The sequence below is a fragment of the Pinus tabuliformis genome, chromosome 5_1, assembly GCF_031772625.1.
Source record: "Pinus tabuliformis cultivar Carrire ecotype Pingquan chromosome 5_1, CPIR1, whole genome shotgun sequence".
NCBI lineage: Eukaryota > Viridiplantae > Streptophyta > Pinopsida > Pinales > Pinaceae > Pinus > Pinus tabuliformis.
Genome location: NC_142305.1, coordinates 605105290 through 605118713, shown reverse-complemented (window position 1 = coordinate 605118713; position 13424 = coordinate 605105290).

The window sequence follows — 13424 nt, the reverse complement described above, 5'->3', positions numbered from 1 at the left end:
AATTTTCATATTAAAAGAAGATAGAGACGATGCAGCAGGTGGTTTTCACCCACATTAGGTTTCCACCTTATATCTTGTGTTCATGTGTGTGATTGTCTGCTCTATTTTTACTGCAACTGGTTACTGTTTATATGGTTCTGATACACAGATTAAAGATCAACATATGATGAATTAACTAAGTTATAAGTTTGAAGGGTATACGCTAGTTGCCTTAAATACAGTTGCGTATGCACGCAAGGTTGATTAACTGAAGTAGTGTATATAAATATGAAATGAAATATTATTGACTTGCTAGTACTGATTCACCCCCCCTCTCAGTATTATTTCCCACAATTGGTATCAGAGCAGGTCCTTCGGAAGAAGCTTGATCGCTTGAAGGAAGATCTATCATCATGAGTAACTACGAAAGAGAGGGATCCATTAGACCACCAATCTTTGATGGGAGCAACTTCGTTTATTGGAAGGTAAGAACCATAGCCTATCTTCAATCTCTTGGAACAAATGTCTGGGAAATCATGGAAGGAGGATATACATTTCCATCAGCAATTCCTATAGATACGGCAGGTAAAAAGCAGCATGAAACCAATTCCAAGGCTGTCAATACATTACTCGGGAGTCTGTCACAATCAGAATTTGTCAAAGTTATGCAGATCAAAACCGCCAAAGAAATATGGGACAAGATCGTTCTAAGCTATGAAGGAGACAATCAGGTAAAACGTGCAAAACTGCAATCTCTCAAAATTCAATATGAAACTCTCAAAATGCACAATCATGAAAGTATAGCTAATTACTTCTTACATATAGATGAGATTGTTAATTCATGAAGAACTTGGGTGAAGAGATAAAAGAAGTTACTTTAGTTGAAAAGGTTTTAAGATACTTGTCTACTAAGTTTGAATCAAAATTTTCTGCCATAGAAGAAAAGTAGGATCTTCAGAGTATCACTATGACATAGCTACACGGAATCTTAATTGCTTTCCAAATGAGAAAAGGAGGTCCATCAGACATGAGAGAAGCTGCATTCAAAGCTTCAGGAAGAGAAGAACTCAATGAATCAGGACATATTTCAGAAGAAGAGGAAGAAGCAAACTTTGTCAAGAACCTTCAACGGGGTTCTGGAAGATTCAGAGGTAAACTACCTTTCAAATGTTTTGCTTGTGGAAGAGTCGGTCACTATGCTGCCAAATGTCCTCATAAAGATAAGCTTGATAAAGGTAAGGAATTAGCAAAATGGAATATAAAACAAAGTGTAAGTAAGAAGAGCTACTATATGCATGAAGATAGCGATGGTTTATCAAATAGTGATGAAGATAATAATGACTATAGACTTTTGATGGCTTTTGAAGATGATGATTTCTTGGATGCTTTAGATGAAGATAATCTTTATGAAGAAATCTCTAAATTCAAAATCTATTTAGAAGAAAAGAATATGATTATAGATACTCTGAAATTCCAACTTGCTGAAAGAGAAAAACACAATGAAAAACTAGAATGTGAAATTGTGGGTCTAAGGAAAGATATTGAGAAAACAAAAGCTCTCCATCTCAGATTTGCTAAAGGATCAAAAACTTTAGATGAAATTATCAAAGTGTAGTGTTCTCCTCTAATATAGACAGGTCTTGGATATACTGAAGAAGCATCTCAAGCACAAAAGTCGTCAACCTCCACTAAAAGCTATCTTGATGCAGCAAAGAGCAGTGAACAGTTTGAAAATCGTCAGCAAGGGCATAAAGTAGTTCACCAAGTAAATTGGGTTCAATATACTTCAAGGATGAACATAAGTTACAACCAACCTCAGGTAAATCATACACAATTTGCTTCAATAATGAATGTCAATGGAAACTACAATCACCAGGTTAGTAGATTCGATAATCGCAGGAACTTCTTTAATGGCCAATGTTTTTCATGTCATAACTTTGGACACAAAGCTGCTCAATGTGTTGCCTACAAGACCATCATGACTAGAAAAGCATGAAATCAAAGGAATGTGACAGGGATCATGAAAAGGAACTACAATAACTTTTCACTTCTTGAAAATGAAATAGAATTCTCTATCTGTAACAACTTCGGTCATGAAGATTCTGAATGCAGGAGTAAATTTCGGGAAACATCTCAGAAGGAGCAAACTTCATTGAGTCCCAAAATATGGAGAAATAATGAACCACAAATAGAAAGATGTGGTATAGCCTTGTAAGCAGAAGGACAAGAAAATTAGTGGTACATTGACAGTGGATGCTCGAAACACACGACGGGTGATAAAGAAAAATTTCAGCCATACAATGCCTTAGAAAATGAAAAGAAGGTCTCATTTGGAAATGACACTCCTACTGTCATAAAAGGTAAAGGTTTTGTTCTCTTAAAAGAAAAGGTTAAAGCTAGGAATGTTATGTATGTTGATGGTCTAAAGCATAACCTATTGAGTGTCAGTCAAATGTGTGATCAAGGAAATGAAGTAGTATTTTGATCAAATGTATGTGTTGTTCGTGAGCTTGATACAGGATGTGTTTTTCATGAGCTTGATGCAGGAGAAACCGTGATCAAAGGCATAAGAACTCCAAACAACTTATACATACTCAAGGGAGGACAACAACAATGCTATCTAAGCAAAAATGATGAACACTAGCTATGGCACAAAAGATTGGGACATCTAAGCTTCCCACAAATAAGGAAAGCATGCAAATTCCAAGCTATTCGTGATATTCCCGATATTAGCATTCCAGAAAATACAATATGCAAATCATGTCAATTTGTTAAGCAAACCAGAGCACATTTCCTAGAGAAGGAAGGATCAGCTAGTAAGCCTCTTGAACTTGTTCATACTTATATATGTGGTCCATCAAGGAAAAAGTCATCTTGTAGAGAAGAATACTTTATATTGTTCATTGACGATTTTTCCAGAATGTGTTGGATAGGACTTCTAAAGCATAAAGATGAAGCATTTGAAAAGTTCAAAGCCTTTAAAGCTTTGGTTGAAAATGAATCAGATCGAAAAATCAAATGCCTCAGATCTGATTGAGGAGGGGAATTTACCTCGGATGAATTATTCGAATTTTGTCAAGAACATGGAATAAAAATAGAATTCTCCACCGCAAGGACTCCTCAGCAAAATGGAGTAGTAGAAAGGATGAATAGAATTGTTCAAAAAATGGCTTGTGCCATGCTAGATGAGTCTGGAACTCCTGCAACCTTCTGGGGTGAAGTTGTATTTACTGCCGTCACTATCCTCAACAAAGCAAACGTTCGGGTAAACAGCATTCAAACTCCACATGAACTTTGGTATGCTAAGACTCCTACTGTAAAATACTTCAAAGTTTTTGGAAGCAAATGTTACATCAAAAGGACTGATGAAAAACTTGGCAAGTTTGAACCTAGAGCAGATGAAGGCATTCTCTTTCGTTACTCTTCCTGAAGTAAAGGATATAAGTGTTATAATAAAATACTTGGGAAAATTATTGAAAGTATTGATGTTGTGGTTGGTGAAGCAAGCAAAAATCTAAAGCAGGTAAAAACCAAAGAGTGTGAAGAAGATGAGGATTATCCTTCCACATAAAATCAGACTAATTCTAAAGAAGAAGAAACCAATGAAGCACCAGAAGAAAATATAATCACAGAAGAAAAGACTCCATCTAGGTATGTTCAGAAAAAACCATCTAGAGACTCAAATTTTGGGACAGAAAGAGGCAAGTGTGCAGACAAGAAGAACTATTATAGAAGCTTCAAGCTATCTAGCATTGCTTTCCTCCATCGAACCTCAAAATGTAAATGAAGCGTGCAAAGATGAATGTTGGGTAAAGGCCATGAATGAAGAACTCAAGAAAATTGAAAAGAATGATACTTGGGAATTAGTTCCTAGACCTCATGATAAGAATATCATAGGAACCAAATGGATATTTAAAAGAATGTTGAATGAAAATGGTGAAGTTATCAGAAACAAGGCCAGACTTGTTTGTAAAGGATATGCTCAACAAGAAGGTATAGATTTTGAAGAAACTTTTGCACCTATTGCTAGACTTGAAGCCATAAGAATGTTCCTTTCCCTTTCTAGCTTTCAAAAATTCAAAGTATACCAAATGGATGTAAAATCTTCCTTTCTTAATGGAGACTTAGAAGAAGAAGTATATATTGAGCAACCAGATGGATTCATCCTTAGAAATGATCCAAAACTTGTGTGCCAACTCAGAAAGGCTCTCTATGGTCTAAAACAAGATCCAAGGGCCTGGTATTACTGTCTTGACAAATACCTCCATCAAAAAGGTTTTTCAAAAGGATCAGCTGATAGCAATCTATATACAAAGATTGATAATGACAAATTGCTAATACTTGTAGTGTATGTTGATGATATCATTTTTGGTAGCAATGAAGAAGCCATGAGTCAAAACTTTGCTTTGGTAATGCAGCAAGAATTTGAAATGTCCCTGCTTGGTGAGCTCACATGTTTTCTCGGCCTAAAAGTTAAACAAAATAAAGATGGTATTTTTCTTTCACAAACCAAGTATCTCAAGTAGATCTTGAAAAAATACGGCATGGAAGATTCTAAACCAGTATGTACCCCCATGGTAACAGGATGTAGTCTCAGTTCAAATGATGAATCAGCAACAATACATCAACCAACCTACAAATCCATGATTGGCAGTTTTCTTTATGTAACAGGTACCCGACCAGACATCATGCATGCAGTGGGAATAGTTGGAAGATTCCAAGAAAATCCAAAGGAATCACACCTTTAGGCAGTCAAAAGGATCTTCAAATATCTTCAAGGAACTCAGAATTTTGGTTATGGTATCCTAGGGATATAGATCTTACACTTCATGCATATACAAATGCAGATTGGGCAGGAAGCGTTGATGACAGAAAAAGCACTAGTGGTGGTGCATTCTATATGGGTTCCAGATTAGTGTCTTGGTTCAGCAAGAAAGAAAGTTCAATTGCATTATCTACAGCTGAAGCAGAATACGTGGCTGCTGCATCTTGCTGCACACAACTCCTTTGGATGATGCAAACATTGCAAGACATTTAGATCACATGTACTCCACCCATCTCCATTCTATGTGATAATACAAGTGCAATCAGTATTTCAAAGAATCCAGTCATGCATTCCAAGACCAAGCACATACCCATCAAATGTGATTTTCTGCGTGAACAAGTGCTTGAAAAAAAGGTCAAATTGGAGTATGTTCCCTCCAAAGAACAGGTTGTTGATATATTCACCAAACCACTGCCCAGAGGGACATTTGAATATCTAAGATAGAAGCTGGGAGTAGTTGATGCATCATCTTGCTGTTAAAACTTATCTATTTAAGAGAAAAGTGGTTGTACACGAGTTCATGAAGCATATCCCCGTACATACGTTAGTTGTTGTGGATACAGTTGCGTATATAATGGTTTGAAGAAAAACAGTGGATGAAAGGTTTCTGATATGGGTCTGACAGTGATCATATGGCGTAGGTTCAGGGGGAGCATATACTTATAGTAATGCATTGTTGGCATTATCTTAGAATATCTTGGTACAAATTCACAGTTGTTTTTGTGGAACAGCTACAGGGGGAGATCATGGTTGCTGGTCTGGATGGTGATTGACAAATGCTGCTGATGATAGTTGCTCATAACTATCATAGTATTGTTTTAGTTATTTGGTCCTTATGCCATGTATATATTTTATTGTCAAGGTCATGAAACAACCTATTTTGTTTCCCCACTATGCATGGGATGGATGATGTAATGTTCTTGTTCTGACATGTATAAACATTTGGTATATACCCACTTGGTTGGGTGGATGAGTCAAACTCGGTATATCCCGACTTGGTTGGGAGATGGATGTGTGTATGAGTCATTAGTGATAGGAAGGTCATTTATGATGTATGTATAGAGTCATATTTTTGCAGACCTTGCTTATATTCAGGGGGAGCATGGACAACACACTTTAGCATATCAGAGAATTCAACATGTACTCAAGGGGAGCATAACCCTTTGCCCTTGATGACAAAGGGGGAGAGTGACTTGGGGTTGCCATCAAGTCCAAAGGGGGAGATTGTTGGCATTATGATACAGATTTGGCACTATGACACAGGTGTTGTCCTTGATGGCAACTCACACAGATGACAGATCACAGTTCAGGCTCACAGAATGAAGAAAGAGAGGTATATGCAAGTTCCCCATTGACCAAGCCGCGTGTACATGCAGGTTCACAGACCAAAAGGCGCGTATAGCGTACACACACACTTTCACGGAAGGAAAGGCACGTACATGTTGGAAAACTTAGTTTTGGTCCATGGTATTTTGATCCATGGTATTGGTCCAAGGTATCTTGTTCGAAGTGTTGACCCTAGGTATTTGGTCCAAGGTATTGATTCTAAGTGGTTTTGGACCATGGTATTGAGTAAGGCCTAAGACTATAAAAGGAGGAGAAGATCATTAGGCAAAGGCACTCATGAATTGAATATCTAATGAAGAGCAAGATCTAGAATACAAGTTATTGGGTTATGGTGCACAGTTGGATCTGAATCAAGGATGAACCTAAGTGCTTGATGAAGGATAAGTTCTATTGATGGGTCAAGATCTTAAGGCTTGAAGAGAAGTATCTTTGTGTGATTTTGATCTTTTATCTGAATAACTGGCGCATGTTGTAATTTGTAAATATGATGATCTGGGTATAATTGATGTTTGGAATTGTTTAAATCATCATTTACATATCTATACACAGGTTCACTTTAGCAGATGTGCGTATACACGCTGGTTCTGCATATCAAAATAGCGTATATGCAGGTTTGCCTTGAGAAAACGACGTATGTATGCAGGTTTGACACACTGAAGTAGCATATACCTAATAAAATATGCTTTAGCTACTTCTATTTGTTGTTGCAGTGTTCTGGGTTCTAGCTTGGGTTCTGGTTACTATTACTGTATTCTGGTTACAACATTCTGAGAAGTGATTGATTGATTCAGTTTTGGTTGGTGCAAAGGAGATTGATTGATGCAGATATATTTGATGTTTGATTGATGTTATTAATGGATCCAATCTAAAAATTTATGAAACATGGTCCCTGGAAGAAAAGAGAAGGTTGTAGCCTTCTGTAGGCCAGCACCTACGTATTAGTAAACACATCAGCTAGTACAAGAGCTAGGGGGTTGTAGCTCCCTTCCAAGAGAAGCTGGAGAATGAGAGAAGGTTGTAGCCTTCTGCAGGTAGAAGCCTGCGTACTGGTATAAGACTGCACTAGTACAAAAATTGTAAAAAGAAGTTTCTTATTAAAAGAAGATAGAGACGATTGCAGTAGGTGGTTTTCACCCACATTGGGTTTCCACCTTATATCTTGTGTTCATGTGTGTGATTGTCTGTTATGTTTTTACTGCACCCGATTACTGTTTATATGGTTCTGATACACAGATTAAAGATCAACATATGATGAATTAACTAAGTTATAAGTTTGAAGGGTATACGCTAGTTGCCTTAAATACAATTGTGTATACACGCAAGGTTGATTAACTGAAGTAGTGTATATAAATTTGAAATGAAATATTATTGACTTGCTAATACTAATTCAACCCCCCCTCTCAGTATTATTTCCAACATCAATGGTGCAGTGATTAATTATCCTAAATATGACACAGAATTGTGTGCATTGGTCCAAAGTGTGAAAAAGTGGAAACACTACTTGATGGGTAAGGAAACAATTATTCACATTGATCATCAGCCATTGCAATACTTGAAATCTCAATCAAAGTTGCAACAATCAAGTCACTTTCGATGGATGGGTTTTCTTCAACAATTCCACTTGGTAATAAGGTATAAGAAAGGTATCTTCAATAAAGTTGATGATATGATTTCTAGGCCTATTACTAGTGCAGCTACTTTACTCAAACATAATTATGTTTTGCATGAAAATTATATTAAGAAATATGCATTAGACAATGACTTTCAGGATGTTTATGCAAGCTTGAGTCAGTGTAATCAAGTAGAGGATTTGGATCATTTGCATGATGACTTGTTGTACCATCTTGGTAAGCTTTGTATTCCATAGGGAGAAAGAGTCAACATCATAAGAGAGGCACATGCTTCTCTTATTTCTGGTCATTTCGGTGTAAGTAAGACGGTGGCACATCTACAGAGGTATTGTTATTGGCCTCGTATGCTTGAAAGTGTGTCACATTTTATTAAAGGATGTTCATTATGTGCAGTCAATAAGCCTAGCAATAGGAAGTTAGGATTATACACACCACCTCGGGTTCCTTCATGAACATGGGAGAGTGTTTCTATGGATTTTGTAGGAGGTATTCCATTGTCAAAAAGAGGTCATAATTATTTGTATGTAGTTGTGGATAGGTTCATCAAAATGTGTATTTTAATGCCATGTAAAAAGCAAGTTACAACTGAATTTTTTTTTTCAATTATTCTTTCAGAATGTATGGGTGCATTTTGGATTTCCCACATCCATTGTTAGTGATCAAGATTCTTGCTTTTTTGTGAATTTTTGGTCAAGATTGTGGGGATTCATGGACATCAAATTGAAAAAGAGTACAACATTTCATCCGCAAAGAGATGGTCAAACATAAGTGGTGAATAGGATAGTGATACATCTTCTTCGTGGGTATTGTAGCAAGCATCCTAAGTTGTGGGATGAAAATTTGCACTATATTCAGCATGCTTACAACTGGGCCAAACACTCTTCAACTCAAACATCGCCATTTGAAGCATGTTTGGGATACTTGCCTAAGTCTCCTTTGGATTTCATTTTTGGAAAAGATTTTTCTATTGATGGTCATAGTGTCATAGACAAAGCAAGAAGGTTCATTGAACAAATCCAATTGGTGCACCAAAGAGTTCAAGAACGACTTGAAAAGAGCCAAGGCAAGTACAAAGCAAGGCATGAAAAGCATCGTGTAGATCACAAGTTCCAAGTCAATGTTGAAGTTTGGCTTCACATTAGCAAAGAGAGGCTCCATGGAGAAGGTAAAAGGCTAAAACCAATTAGATATGGTCCATTCACAATTTTGGAAAAGATTGGTAGCAATGCCTTCAGGTTGGATTTGCCTTCATATATGAAAATTTGTGTTGTCGTTAATGTTGATAACTTAAGGTTGTATGAGCCTCCTTTCATTGAAGATCAAGGAGAAATTGTCCAAATTCCTTCCATAGAGGATTTTTCTCCTGAATACCTTTATGAACTACTACAAGACACCATTCTTGACAGAAGAACAAGGTCTTCAAAACGAGGGAATGTGGATTACCTTCAAGTGGGGCTCAAGGGGAAAAATCCTTCAAAGGACAAACGGATCGAGATTGGAAAGGTGAGGGAATTGTACCCTCACCTGTTGGACAATTGAAAGTGATCTTTTGGGGTCCAAAAGGCTTCTAGTGGGGAGGAATGATTAGGGGATTAAAAAAAAATAGCTCAAAATTCAAAGTTGTTAGATTAATGTGGAACCTAGATGACCGTGTAGTGCTCATCATCCTAAATGCAGTGCAACTTGTTTCACGTGAAACAAATACTGTATGCTCCCAGAATCATGTTTTGTTCACTTTCCCAAATGTGGGAATTTCTATAAAAATATTGACATCCCAGTCAGCAGTCCATACTATTGATGTGGCACTGACTGGGTATGTGCATGTGGTAGGCTGAATACTTAACATTTTTGGTGAATCACAATGTGCCGAGTGGCACGTTCCTATGGGTGAAATTTGGCGTAATTTTATTGGGAGGTTAATGGCCAACCATGGCTGACATGTGGCCCAGCTAGAGGTCGCCACGTAGCAGCCTAGGAGGTCACCAAAATTACTGTTCAAAGTCCAGGCGGAGGCAGTGGGGGTCAAACCCGCGACCTCAAACAAAAATTCTAATGCCTTCGCCATTACACCATGCACATTGTTACTTAACCATTATGTTTTCGTGTTTTATTTAAATATAACTTGTGCATCGTTTGGGGGTAGGGTCAACCCTTGGTCACACCAATACAATACAAACACTGGCAGAGAGTAGTGCGAGGTCCCGGACGGCAGGGACGGGCCGTTGGCCTTAGCCCTGGGCACATGGCCCCCCACGTGTCTGTATTTTTTGGAAAACAAGTGTTAGCAGACATTTAAAGTGTCCAACAATTTCGCCCGATTTTCGGCGAAATTGTCACTCTATTAGTGCGTTTTGGGGAAAATTTGTAGGATGGTGCCAGATTTTGGGGAATTTGCGGTGCGATTAATAGAATATTGGGAAAGGTCATAACTTCTTCGGCTTTTTACCAAATCCGGAGCAGAAAGAGGCTACACAGACATTTTTGGGCATTGTAGAGCCATTGGAATATGTTTCAGAGCTTTCTGAGCATTGTAAATGGATATATTCACACTTTTGAGAATAATAGAGTGGGTTAAGCCATTGGAAGCTGGACCAAGGAGACGTATCCCAGGAGGGGTGAACTCCTTCATCATGTGTTTTTGTGATATTGTTTATGGTGATGTTTATGTCTGTTATATGATGTTGTTCAGACATTTATTTATGTTAATTTGCACATAAAATTTACATAAAAACACTCAAAAATCCATGTTTAAACTTGCAAATAATTTCATAATCCCTCAAGAACTTTTAATATAATCTGAAAAGGAATTTTGGCACAACAAAACTAATTTTCTCAATCAAATCACTGCCACCTAGTATGGAAAGATATTCGAATTCCAACTCCCCTTGGTGTTGTTCCTAGAAGCCTTTTTCTCCTAAAAAACCATATTGATAGACTTGGAGGAATCTTCCTACTACTCCTCCCTACTTTATATTGAAGGTTGAATCCATTTGAACTACTCAACCTATAGAGTCTCTCACTCTTTATTCTTTGTGACTGCATTGCTTCTTTCCATTTTGCTTGTGCTAACTCCTTATAGCATGATTGGGTCTATCTCGGTCCTTTGATACACCTACAAACTCTGCTTCCAATCACCCAATTGGTATGGTCTCCCTCTCTCCTTCTATGGCCTGAACTCTATGAATCTTGTTGGAAATCTCTATTGGTACTATCCTTTATACCATGCTCTATGAATCTTTGTTAGCACTACTATTAACAGCATGTCATGGCAAATCCCTTACCCAATGATTCTTTGCAGCCAACTGCATACTACAGTTACTTGATCATCCCCATCTTGAAATTATGCCCATAACATGATCCTATGTGTTATCAGTGCCCCCCATAGCACACCTCCATAAGCTGCTGCTCCACCTGATATGTTGGAGCTATCTGCTTTGTCGTAGCCCTATGACCATTCAATAATAGTTCCCACCACCCGTCATTCGACGTAATTTCACCAACCAATTCTTTATTCTCATGTCCTATAAATTACAGCTTATTATTGGCTTTCTAACTTGGTTGTAGCAACAAAATTTCCACCCTCAATACATTTCCCTTGATGCTTGGTAGTTGGGTCTTCCCTTTCCCCCACATTCAGCTCATGGCCTACTACCACTCAATGTATCATGCTCGACTGATCTGCGGCCTTGAGTTGTTATCATTCGGTCGCTACTCTACATGTGTCTCCTCGTACAACGTTGAGTTATCTACAACTTATGGCCCATCGGCCCCACTCCTATTGTGATTGAGTATAGTCTCTTATCATAGCCCGCTGTAGGCTGCTAGATTTTGATATGACTTGACCTCATGTGGATTTCTCATTAGCACTACGTTAGGTTGTCGGTTACAACATTTCTCCTCCTACACTGCGACCTCCTGTCGAATCCCCGATCTATGACCATATGTTATCTACCTCAGCCACCATTGTTTATCCCTCCACACAACCTATTTGCCAGTAGAATTGGAGGCTTGACCCTCATCAACCAACTCTAACCCTAGCTTAACTATATCTTATGATTGATGTCCATGTGACTACACTCCACCGCAACCCGCACTCGTGCTCTTTCCTTTATCCACTGATCGATGGTTGGTGTGGATTTACTGACAACTCTCTAGCAATTATTTGCATCAACCAACAGTTTGATGAAATTCATTTGCAAGCTAGAATTTCTTATCATGGTAATTACTTAGGACTGATATATATGTTTACTTTTAGCATTCTCTTTATTTAATTATGTCATTAAGAAATTATACATATATTTAGCAATTATACATATAATTATGCAAGAAGTAGAGATCACAGTGCACAAGATACAAGAGACACCATAAATTAGGCCAAAGGCCAAGGAAAACCCACCAATCCTTTCCTTATAGAATATTTTTCAACAAAATAAATCCATGTCACTTCTCACCAGACCAGTAGACTAATTGTCCAAGTGCTAAGTCAACCATCCACCAATAGGCCAAACTTTTCCATATATTTGTCCACAAGATATTCATCAAGTTTGATCATAGGATGCCGCATGCTTGTCCCTTATGTACCATGTCCCATAGTGATCGAGTGCCTTAGATAGCTTGAATAATAATTGAAGAAATGGTGTGTTAGGTAGCTCGCATTCCACAAAAGTATAATGCTTCAGGTATCTCACATTCCACAAAAGTGATAGTGCCTTAGGTAGATGGAATTCACCAAAGTATAGTGCTTCAAGTAGCTTGCATTCCACAGGAGTGATAGTTCCTTAAATAGCTCTGAATTCCACATAACAATACCTTTGAATTCCCTTCCAGATATGAGATCCAAATTGGTTTCCAAATGGTGGAGAATAGATGTCAATATATAGTTATTTCTTGATAAAAAAAGGTGCCTCTAAAGGTTGAGCCAACTTGACTTCTGGAAGGTCGACTTGCTCAACTTGGGGACACAAAATATATTTTTAAAAATTTGAATTTTTTTCTTTTTAATGTCCAAATGGGACATGATAATATTTCTTTTTCTTTTCACTCAAATGAATTATTTTAACTCTAACATGGAGAAAATTTTTAAATAAATACATAAATGACAAATTATGAATTATGAATGCTAACCATAGTTATAATTTCAACACTCCCTCTTAACTAGGGAGGTATTCATAATGACTCATCAAGATATTATCAAGTTGAAATATTCTTATAAGAAATGATCCAGATTGATAAGAATCATCAATGATAACATCATCATAACCAACATTGTCAAATTACCAAAGCCTTGACAAGTAATAGGGATGATGGCTGGAAATTTAGTAGCTGTTGGATTCCCACCCTCTCCTCTTAGTCTTTCTCCCTTTTTTTTTTTTTTTTCCACCGTGTTATCACAAAATCAGTACTTAGGGCTGCAGCCAAGCAAGATTTCATGTAACTCTTTCAACCAGACTTTAGACCAAGGATTAGCCTCCTTGATCAGAGAGGGCTCTCTCACAGAATTTTGATAAAAATCAATCACAACAACAGATGGCTAACTCTTTACAAATTTATGAAAACAAAGCTGGTTGAACACATATCAAATTGGTCTTCATTGGGCTATGGAGTCTTACACATTAAATAAACAAAAGCACAGTCATTTCATG